The sequence below is a fragment of the Neltuma alba genome, unplaced genomic scaffold (genome assembly GCF_004799145.2).
Source record: "Neltuma alba isolate B1F8T4 unplaced genomic scaffold, ASM479914v2 tig00011117_pilon, whole genome shotgun sequence".
In the NCBI taxonomy this organism is placed as follows: Eukaryota; Viridiplantae; Streptophyta; class Magnoliopsida; order Fabales; family Fabaceae; genus Neltuma; species Neltuma alba.
In genome coordinates, this window is record NW_021635854.1 from 36,322 (window position 1) to 48,664 (window position 12,343).

A 12,343-nucleotide genomic window follows, 5' to 3' on the forward strand; every position below is an offset into this window, starting at 1 on the left:
TCGAACTTCTGATCTGGGCCAGTGTTGCTGAATAAGTTTAAGCTTGATTGCATCTGTTTATTTTAAATATAATTTGTGGTAGAACTCATTATACCTACTTTCTTTGTATTGTGTAAATTTACTATTAAGAAACTGTTTCAACCATTCCAAACAAGTTTTTTGTCATTTAAGGCCATGAGAAGTACCACATTGCTTTGCTTTTGAATGAGGTTTCTGTCTCGAATTCAAGGGTGACATATTATATTTGTGTGTATGTGAATTAAATATAAAAAATGATATATGATTATTTGGGATTTTATTGATCGACAATACTCAGTCCATCCACTATAAAACAAGAAGCCATATTGTTTGGTTTTGTTAATCTCAATGGAATCTATTCAATTTATGAGTGAGCGTTGGGTATCCGCAAAACTCTTCTCCAAGTTAATCTTTATAGATATAACCAATACTTATAATCGGTAAGAATATTTTATGAAAAATATTACTTATTTATTACAAATAATTAATTGTTTAATCTACTCAAATTAATCAACTAACTTTTATATTAAAAACCGAAAATAATATAAAACATATACATAACGCGGTTCATTTATTAGTGAACTGAACGTTTTGTATCCGTCTGGCTTACAACGGGACAAGCATCCCTAGATTGGGCATTCATCGTTTTATTTTAAATTATTAGGTAAAAACTGCCGCGAAATACAAACGGTTTACGAACGCCAATTGTGTCTCTCTGTTTCTTTTTTTGGGTCAGAGAACATCTACTGTGTCTAATCTTCTTTAGTCACTCGCTCATGCGCTTCACATTAAATGGGACCCTTCGACAAACCAAAAAGAGAAAACTATTTAACAAGATACGTGGGTTACTATTATTGTTAATTCCTCAGAGTTAACCTTATTTCAGTCGGAGTTATGGAATTTGAAGCAAATTATTGGTTTCAAATTTTAGGAGTCAAAATTAAAATTAGGTCGAATTTTAAGATTTATAAATTATATTAATCTAAAATACAATTGAAAAACGTTTATGGGTAAAATGAGCCCTATCGGTCAAATCAAGCAGTCAATTATAATATTTTTGTGCTTGTTTGAAGATTCTTAATATAAACACATTCATGTAAATTAAGATAAAAGTCCATTTATGTAATTATTTTGTATTTGATAAATCATAACAAAATAAAAAAAATAAAAGAAATACTTTCAAAATTAAAATATCATATACAGGAACTTGTTTATAAAGATTGTTGTCATTTGTTTATTAATTACTGTTAAAACTAATATTAATACTGTAATGAGTCTCTATTTACAATTTTTTTTTATTTTCAGTGTCCTTTTTTACACTATTACAAAAAATGTCATTTTCGTCTGTTTTTTAAAACAGGAGAAAAAAGATCACTATGCTCGTCTGTTAAAGCCTAACAGACGAGTATGCAAATATATACTCGTTTATTAAGTAACGGACAACAAACTTTTTACTTTAAATTTGAATTTTCAAAACATAGTGCCATTTTTTCATCAAATCAGAGTGAACTAGCAGCAGTTTCTCTTTTTCTCCTCTCCTCCTCCGCCGCAAGCTTCCTCTTCCTCTCTTCTCATGCAACAACCAACATTCTTCTATACTCTCCTCCTTGGCCTGTGACAGCTCATCCTCTTTTCTTTTTCTTGACAATGCAATAGCTCGACGACACAGTGAACTCTATGCCTAGCCTCTCTTTTCGATGGCAGATAGGTACTCCTCTCTTCTCTCGTGTGCTTGACAACACCATTTTCTTCTTTTTCTAGGGCTTTAGCTTTGCAGGAAGCAAAGTAAATTATGTGGTTTGGTGTTGAATGTTTTGGTTGTATGGGACTATTATATGGGTGTTGAAGGTGATTGTTTGGATATTTTGGTGTTGAAAATTTTTTATTTAAATTGATTGTTAGTGAATAATAGTTTTGGAAAGCAATGATAGTGATTGAGAAAGCATATTAAGATTAAAAGCTTATTAAACTTGTTTAAATATTAATGCACATAAAGTGTCTGTGAAAACGTCTAGGAGAGAAATGTTGTTAGAATATGAGAATATGATAGTTAATTAAGTGTCCTTAATGTTTAATTTTCATATTAAATTTTAGAAAGGTATGAGATTCTAAAAGTTAAAATATCTATTTAAATAAGTTAGGATGTTACTCCTCCGGTCCTTAATATAGGACCCAATTATTGAGTTGGTTTTGATCCTAAATATAAGACTCATTTCTCGTATTTATCAATTTTCTCTAAATTACCCCTATAGATACTCCCTCAACCATAATCAAGTAGAAGAGAAAGAGGGGGTATTAAGAAAGATGATGATAGTATTTTCGGAAAAATGTGTCACGTTTCTTATAATTAACTAACTTACCTAACTTCCTTAATCAAATCAAATTAGTTAAATGGGTATTATATTAAGGACCGGAAGAGTATTAGATTTTCTAGTTTTAAATTTTGTTGTGTTATATGACTGAGTTAAGGTGTTTAATTTTTTTTCCTTAACTAAGTTAATTTAGATGTTATTGTTGTCACTTGCTTTGACTCATGAAATTGTGGTTTGTATGGAAAGTGTAACATGACATGGTTTTGTTGAATTGTTGTCATTATTACTTTGTTTTCATTTTGCTTTATACACTTTAGAATTATAGGTTATAGTAAAAACTAATAACATAAATAATTTCACTTAAAAAAAAATCACTACATTTGTCTGTTTTTGAAACATACAAATATATAATTTCTATCTAAGTCTTCTTTATCTACGTTTCCCTTTAAACAAACAAAAAAAGGCCTTTAGGATAGACGAAAATGGATCTTTTTTTAGTAGTGTTACTATTTTTTCATAAAAAACTGTTTTTAGTTTAAAATATACTTCCCATCAATTACATTATTACTGGTATTTTCAATTAAATATTGGGACAATTATAATGAGATCGTTACAAAATATGTTTCAGAAGTTGTTATTTTTTACTCCCACCGAACAGTAAGAGATTAATCTTTCGGGATACTGTCAAGTGTCGCAGCGGGGATTCCTTCTTACAATGTTTGTTTCATACATACCACCTCAAGAATTAAACTCAGGACATGGTATTTAAAATGTCTAAGTTCCTTTCACTTGAATCAACACTTGTTGGTAATTCTCCTTTAAATATTTACTTATATGTATTTTAGAATCATTTTTTGGTTCACCAAAATGAATATTATCTTTGTCGTGATTCAATGTTTAACTTACTTTATATTGCTGGTCAAAAAAAAAACTTACTTTATGTTGGTCCGATAAAAAAAAACGATCTTTTTTTTAAAAACAAGCAGATCGATGCTTAGAAATTAGCAAGTGATTTATTTATAATCGCAAGGCACGGGGGCAGGAAAGGTAATGCTAATTTCAACCCCAAAAAAGATTTATAAAAATCTTATATTTATGATCAGAAGAATATCATTTTATTTTATTTTTTTTGCCAGAAAAATGTCCAGGCATCTGAAGGAAGGGAAAGACGTATTTATATTGAAAATAAATTAATGATCGCGACGTACAAGCAATTAAGAGAGACGGGCAATTATTTTATATTTGTCCCACGCCGCCCCATACTATTGAGTAGAGAGTTTGGCGAGAGTAAATGAAACGATAGCCACTGCTGGTCAAAAAGTTAAAAAAAGAATGAAACGATAGCCCCAGAGCCTGGGATCACACGAGGGCGGCTTCACGAAGCTTCTGATGAGGTCTAGAGAACTCAAGAAATCATGTTTATCATTTCATATAACAAGAAATTCATCAAACGCCAAACTTTCACTGCGGGCCTCCGTCACATTCGGTCTCATTTAGTACGGAACACTAAAAATAAAAAATAAAAAATAGAATTGAAAAAATTTATTAAAGATTTATTATACATGATTGGACAAATTGATGTATATGGATTTGAGAAATAGCATAGAAAAAAGTGATATTTTCCTATCCAATATGTATAAGTTGACATAATCTTATATAACAAGCAATTATTCATCTTAAATATTTTTTAATAATTTTTCTTAAATGTAATATCAGTTTTTATTTTTTATTTTTAATGTTCGTATCAAATAAGATTTTTAGATCATATTTTTTTATTTTTAATGTTTCATATTAAATGACACCTTTAGATCATGCTTGGATAAGAATCTCAATAGTAGCTCGGACGGGAAAGCCTAAAGCATCATTTGCATATATGCGTCCAAAAAAGTGTGTGTGAAATTATATTTAACTTGCTTAAAATCAATTTTTTTCCTCTTTACTATATTTTGAAGCATACAAGAATTCTCATATTCCAGGCAAAAACAAAAATACAAAGGAAACAAAGGAATTTGCTCATATCCAAAGCAGGCACATGACAGAATGTATTATAGTCTTCGTTATTAGACACGGATATCTAGCACTGTAGGATACAAAGTTTGTGTACCTCACCCAAAAAACATTTAAAAATTGATTTAGTACGTTGTGGGAGCTAATCTTTTCTACCAGACGTATTAAAGAATCACAATGTGGGCTTTAAACGCTGAGTTTGTCCTGAGGAAAATTGGCAATACACATTGATCAGCCGTAATTTTAAAAGGTGTGGGTGATTTAAATTCAATCGGTAACATTATACTCCTCCGGTCCTGATTAAAGACCCAATTTGACTTTTATTGGTCCTAATTATAGACCCAATCCATTTTCTCGCTTATAGTGGCATTTTTTCCAAGATAATCCTTCTAATAATGATAGTTTAGCCAATACTGAAAGCAAGGATATTTAGGAATGACAACACTTATTATTATAAATAACCAACTTAACTACTTCCTTAATCTCCTCAAATAAGTCAATGGGTCTTATAATTAGGACCGGAAGAAGAGTAGAGAGATGATGATCAAATGAAATCCGCTCACGAGCAGTGGCACTGGTCATTTACTCTCGTCCTTATCGGTTCCACTCGCCACCCCCTTTTTTGTCTTTTTGAGAGGCCGATAATGAACACAGACAAATTAAAGCAGCCAGAAAGCGCAGAACATATAAGTTTTTGGCACGTGTTTTGGATTTGGACGTACGGGGAGGGAATAATGTCTGCCATGTGCCCGGCCATATTGAAGAAAACTTGTGCATTGTGATGAACTATGGGGAGGACCATGTAATTTGCTGTCACAAGTACTAATGAAACATGGAAGGTGAAGATATTGCAAGGATGTGAAGGGAGAAGCAGATAGAAAGAGGAGGAGTGGTTGCAGAAATGGAAAGGAGGGGGGTCGATTGGTCCAAGCCAGGACGTCAAGATCAGAGAGAGAAGTGGAGATGACGACGAGCACTAATAATAGGAGAGGGCATCCAAATTGGGTGAAAGTGATGCATGTGGCGGATTATTGCCCAACTTCGCAAATGATTCTCTCCGCATTGTTTAGTTGTTGTCTGTATTTTCTTGGATTTTAATTAGCCAAGCACAGAGTGCGTAAGCTTCATCAAAATACTATTACCGTCTCGTTGTTAATATAAAAACTCGTTTGATTTTTATTTTAAGTTCTAAATATAATTTTTTAATTTATTTTGTTTCTTATTTTTTATTTTTTTAAGATAATCCTTAAAATAGTAGTAATTCTAATCAATATACTTGATTAGTAAAAATATTTTTTAAAAAATAAAATTTATTTATTTTAAATAATTAATTTAACTAATTTTTTTAATTTATTTAAATTAATTAACTAAGCGTTAAGTGTTATATTGAGGATTGATGACGGTATTACTAACCGCCTCTCGGTCCGGGGAGTTGCTCCCTCCCCAGGAATCCAATTCCCCCCTCCTGCCCCACCACCCGCCTCCGCAGTACCTGCTTAGTAGTTATTACCCATCTTAACATCTGATTACGTCACCTTATACCAATGTTGTCTCCTTGAAATTAAATTTGTTCCTTTTTTGGTTAAATAATAATTTGAACTCAACATCGATAATAATATCTTCAGTGCTGATTCGATCGATGAACAGTGCAAAAATTATGAGTTTACTTTAATGATTGATTTAGGGAAAAAAAAATTTGTGAACTTTTATAATTATAAAGCTCTTTTTTTTATATATATATATTTTCTGATTGGGTCAAATTTAAATATTGTGGAGTCTAATAATTATAGGTAGAGCTCTTAATATGAACTCAAATTGAGGTTTCATAATCGTAGAAGACTCATGCATTAGTGATTTTTTTATATCTTGGATTAACATGACATTGGGATACTGTGATGTGCCGGAGCACATGGTGAATAAGGGAAGGGGGCAGCATAAAAGTGATGGGTGGGAGTGGGATGGGGGGAAAAAGGGGGGGAAAATAACAGGATGAAATTAAATAAGGAGGATAATGACGTCCCGGAACTCAACAAATTTAAAATATTGGTCAATGGAGTTAATTCTCGTACTAACATCTTAATAAAGATCAATTGACGAAGATGCCTGTGTCGTTGCAAAGGGATTAAGATGGGGCATTAACCTTCGAGTATTGCAGGGCTTTAGCAGAGTTTTTGTCTTTTGCTTTTTTGCCAAAGGTTGTAACAATATGGTACCGTACTATTTTGGGTAATGGCGGGGGAGAAGAGTGGTTGGAAAAGGCGGGAGCATGATAAAATGAATGGATAAGGAGGAAACGTGGAGGGTGATGGCGGGAAGGGGCGAGAGTGGAATGAGTAGTTGAGTGAAGGCCACGAAGGTACTACCAAACAGAAATCATCAGAGTGGGGTCGTAGGGGCGTGTCATGTGAATCAAATCAACTCCTGTTCTCTCTCTCTCTCTCTCTCTCTCTCTCCCCTTATTAAATATCTCCATCCTTTTCTCTTCCCTCTCCCCTTTCGCCACTGTCCCCACTCCATCCCTTTCTGGTTTCTACATCCTTCTACGCCCTCCTCTCTTCTCCCTTCATTCAATATTTGCTATATGCCCCCCAATTCCCTTCATATTTCAAATCAACCCCTTGGGCCGCGTTCTCGCTTCCAACTCCAGTTCACTTCTCGGAAGGACGCAGCCCGATTCGACGCCAATTTTGAAGCATACTTTCCCCAACTCATGACCAGAAATTTGGGCTAAAAAGAGGATGTGGAGGGAAGTCGTCGGGTTGACTCGGGGGAGGGAGGGTCACGTGAGCAGTTGGGGGAAAAGGGCCACATGGCCTCTAGCAAGGTCTCCGACAAAATAGGGAGCAGCAAACACGCCGTACCACATTCTTTTAAAAAAAAATCTTGCTCCCCGAGGATCCTCCCTTGATCATGACATCTGTACAAATGCCATTTCGCCGTCCACGTGTCGGCCCTTTCTTTTGTCCTTTCCCTCCTCCCCTACTTCTCCCACCTGGCTCCTGTCCCTTTTCCTCATCCTCAAGATTCGCGTGACCCTCCCTTCCCGGTTCCCTACCCCGCCCCCAAAAAAAAAAAAAACTCTTTCTGTATGTCTAAATTGCATTGCAATTTTTCGTCCTCTCTAATATTACTTCCTCCTGCTTAAAATATAAGATAAATTTTCTTAGAATGATTTTTTTATATGATAATATTTGTTTTATTTAAATATTTAATAATTTTTTCTAATTTTATCTTCTATATATTTTCTTTTATCTTTAATTCATTTGTTATATCTTTATTTATTTTCTTCGTTAATAAAAAAATATTTAAAAAACACATTTTTATTTTAAGTTAATTTTAACTATTTTTTAATACACGCGGATGGATAAAGTTTCTTTTATATTTTAAATCAGAACGAGTAAAAAAATATAATAACAATTACTTCCCCGACGCAATGAGAGCATGTAACTTTTGTTTAAATCCGTGCTTATGACGATGGTTGGAAAAAAAAAAGTCCCCGTTTATTACCGAAAGTTAAGTCTGGTAGAAGGGGGCAAACCAAAACTTACGCCGTAAGAGGTGATCACATCTAATACTTAATTATTTTGAATTAAAAAAAAGATAAACTTTATTAGATGAATTTGATTTTTTTATAAGATAATTAGTATTTTTATCTAAATATCTAATCAGTTTTTTCTAATTTATCTCCAATTTTATTTTCTTATACATTCTCTTTTCTCTTTAATTCAGTGATTGTATTTTTTACTTATTTTTTTTATTAATAAGGACATATTTAAAAATACATATGTCTTACATATTTATTATTTTAAATTAATTTTAGCTAATTTTTTTGATAAACTTAAATAGATAAAATTTATGTTATATTTTAAGCTGAAGGAGATAAAATTATTCTTAATAAAAAAATAAGTGGCTACGACAAAAAAACCTTATTTATAATTTGGGCCAATCTGTCTTCATCACCGTCAAACAATGAAACACAGCGTAATTTTGTGTTGGTCAGACAACTTGGCGTAATTAATGGTGGAACTTGTGGCCATTAGTGCAAGTCAATTGTCACGTTGAAACCGAAGCCGAGAATGCAATCCGGGGAATCATGACAAAGTTGGTTAAGAACAAAAAGCTCATCCATTATCAAAATCTTCCAGCCAGAACAGAGCAGAGCCTGAATAAACGTAATAGATTAAAAGGGTTTAACTGCATCCATATCCTCAGGTATTTTTTTCCCGAAATATTTCTCACACGATTAAAGTTTTTTTTTTTCTTAGTACTAGATATACCAAAATATATTATTAAGTATTAAATATATCTGAAAAATACTGGACACATTTAGAAAAATATTTTAAAATACTGAATGCACGTAAAATATTTTAATTACTTTTGATTATAATATTTTTTATTTTTAATACTATTTCTAATCCTTAATAAAAAAATTGAACTATAAAGTATATCTTATATTAAAGAGCAGATGTAATATAAGAGTTAGATAACTTATTTGTAAATATTAAAAAAAACTTAATTAATTGTTTTTAATAAACGTGCTTTGATTTTCCTATAAAACCTTTCTAATTAATTAGTAACTACGTTAGCAAACTATACATGTTCACAAGGAATAGGAGATCTTAGTCTTAATCTTGCTCATTAGAAATCTCCGCTTGTATTCAGAAGGGCAACACCATGCAAACCAAGTAGAAGGTCCGAAACCTGAATTTAAAATAATGATATGCTGTCGTGAATTATATACAAAGTTTAATTTTACTCAAGTGTTCTGATTTATTTATAATTTATTTCAGATTCAAACTCAAACTTCTGTTGATCAGGAATTGTTAATTTACTTAATACTGATAATTAAATTTAAGGGTATAAACTGTTCAATATTGATGAATTTGAGCCAGAGAGATTAAAATAATGAATCACTTATAAGACGAACAGAAATGTAATTTGGTTCATATCATTATCAGCCAACTGCTATGCATGATGTAACAAAAAAAAAATACAGGGGAATGGAAAATATGGACAGAGGTTAGCATTCCAAACAGATTTTAGAAGGAAAAACCCGTGGCATACTTTAAAAATAAATCTAATAACAATTATTAAACCATCATTATATACTCCTTTGGTCATATATATATATATATATATGACGTAATTATTGAGTTGGTATTGGTCATAAATATAAGACTCATTTCTCATATTTATCAATTTTCTCTTAATTACCCGTATGTATATTCTCTCAACCATAATCAAGTAAAAGAATAAGAGAGAATATTAATAAAGATGATTATATTGTTTTAGGAAAAACGTGTCACATTTCTTATAATTAACTAACTTACTTAACTTCCTTAATCTAATCACATTAATTAAATGGGTCTTATATTAAGGATCGGAAGAGTATAAATTATGATGCTATGGATTTTGTGCCTTACACAATACGACAATAGGTTGTATTATTTACATATGGATCATGAATAGTGGGATTTTTTTTCCCCCCGAGATCGGCGGGAGTAGTAGTAAAATGATAGAGTTGATAATTGAATAAAAGGTTTGGAATACATGGAAGCCAAAAGAGATTGAAGCTTGCCTGGCATCATGTAAACAAAACTCAAAAAGTTAGTTGAAATTAGGGAAAAAAACTAATTGAATAGCAAATAAGTGCCATTATTTCACGTATTAACGTCACATTTTTGGCATTTCGAAATTTAAGTAGTACTATCTCTGGTTTTTATCATAAGACCTCATTTACAAAAGAGGTCTTACAATTAGGACCGGAGGTAGTACTATTTAAAATTACAAATGAGATCTTATAAATAGGATCAAATGTAGTATTTTTTAGTCATTTTTTTTAACTTGTGATTTTTAAGGGAGTGTTTGGATAAGAATAAAATCATGGTTTCAGAAGTGTTTTTACGATATACGAAGTAAATATGTGGAGGAGTTTGTCTCAATTTGCGAAAAAAGTGTTTTTGAAAAGTGATTCTAGGGTTACCCAAACACCTCTTAAATCTTTTTTTTTCCGTGTAAATTCAATTCAAATCTTGTGAAAGTAACTACCTAATATATGATTTAAGTGAGTTTGAAAAGAGGAGGAGCAAGTAGGGAGTGAATCTGAAGGTGGATAGAGATGAGGGAGGGAATGGTAGACTTTTGGGGATGATCACAATAATATTGTGTGGTGCACTAACCAGAAAGCAATTAATCTCATTGTGTGCCTGTCAACGTTACTGGGATTTGCAATATCCGCCCTCCCCTCTCCTTCCGATAGCGATTGACCCCGAAGCCATAGTCGCCTCCCATCACAACCACCTCAGATTCCCTCTCCCCTTTATCGTCATTTAATAATAACACGCACTGTAAACCATGTTTCGATGCTACTATTTATAACTTATCAATAATATATAACTTATTTTTTTAATTAGGATAGGTCTTTTATATATATATATAGATGATAACAGACATACCAAAAATTATATCGATCGGTGATTGAAAAGACGGAGGTGGCGTTGAATTGGGTCAACTCAGTAATGACTAAAATAGCATAATTTAATCAACATGTGTAGAAATACTTGTACATAACCCAGAAAAGTAATAATTATATAAAAAGGCATTGATGTATAAGAAAATCGAATATTTATGTGTGAATCATAGGTTATCGAATATAACAAGACCATTTTTTCAAACTCAAGACGAGGTTGTTCGGACTTTGATGAGAAGGGAAAAAATAACCATTTAAAAGTCTTAACCCGACTGGCAGGGAATTACCGCGAGTTCATTTGTCTGGCTGGTGGACTTGATCAGTCGAGTTGTAGCATAATTAACTGAAAATTTTATAGACTCACATGGAGTCATAATTGAATCAATTGTTTTAAGAGTTTAAAATTATCGGGACAGATTCCTATCACATACTCATTTCGTACACCGTAAAATTACCTTTAAAATAATGATTAAATTTTAGGGCATGACCGGTGGAGCATTGGCATCTATATATTTATAAATTATAAATAATATCTTATAATTAGAATAGAAAATAGTAGTTGGGAGATGTGAGGGTACGTGTTGACCATGGAACTGGAAAACAAATGTTAATTTTATATGTACGAGAGTCGAAAGAGGGAAGTGGGCGAAATTTTATGGTACGAGGATGCGAGACGTGTCCCACCCGAAAGCGGCAATGTCCCTCCGTTTGTTTATTTTGTGCCAAGGTTTCATCAAGGCCTTCCATCGCCTCACATCTAATGTTTCTAATGTCTTTCATATATAATTTAATACTCCCCCACGTATTTTTTAAAACGGAAACATTCACATCACACACAGGGTTGAGCTGATTGCCTCCCCCACTGTATTTAATTATTTATTGTACAGAGTCATCAATCAACCGCAGAAATAATAATAAAAAAAAACTAGTGAAAACATGATGAGAACACCCTTCATTATTAACGCAAGATACATAATACAAACAGTTTGTTGCCATGATTTGATCACATATATCTTTCTTGTGATGAGTGTTAAGAAGCCGCCCGATGCATAAATTAAAATAAAAACGTAAAAAAATACAGTAATAGATATGGGCCGTTTAATGCACGGATAGTTTAATGATTACAACAGCTAGATAGCTGCATATGACCGATGAAGAGAATTATTATGCTTCGGACTTTTTTATTATTTTCATATCGATGCGTAAATTCACATTAAAACGAATCGTATAGATCACTTCAAATTTATGTGAAATTGGACATACCTGTAGGTATAAGGTATATTACGTGCATACTCTCGTATACCTGAGCGAATGGTTTGGGCACTTTCCAAATATATGTCTGAATTGGATTCCAATTTTATGCGACAAAAGGTTAGGGATCAACGCAGCGCAGGATATAAATTGGTAGGTAGAGTTGTATAATCAAATCAAGAAAAGAAAAGAGGGTGGATTAATTCGTAAATTGATGCTGCATTCAATAATTAACAAACAAGTTGGAATTAATAAAGAGGTGATAGCATAATTAATTAAAGAAGAA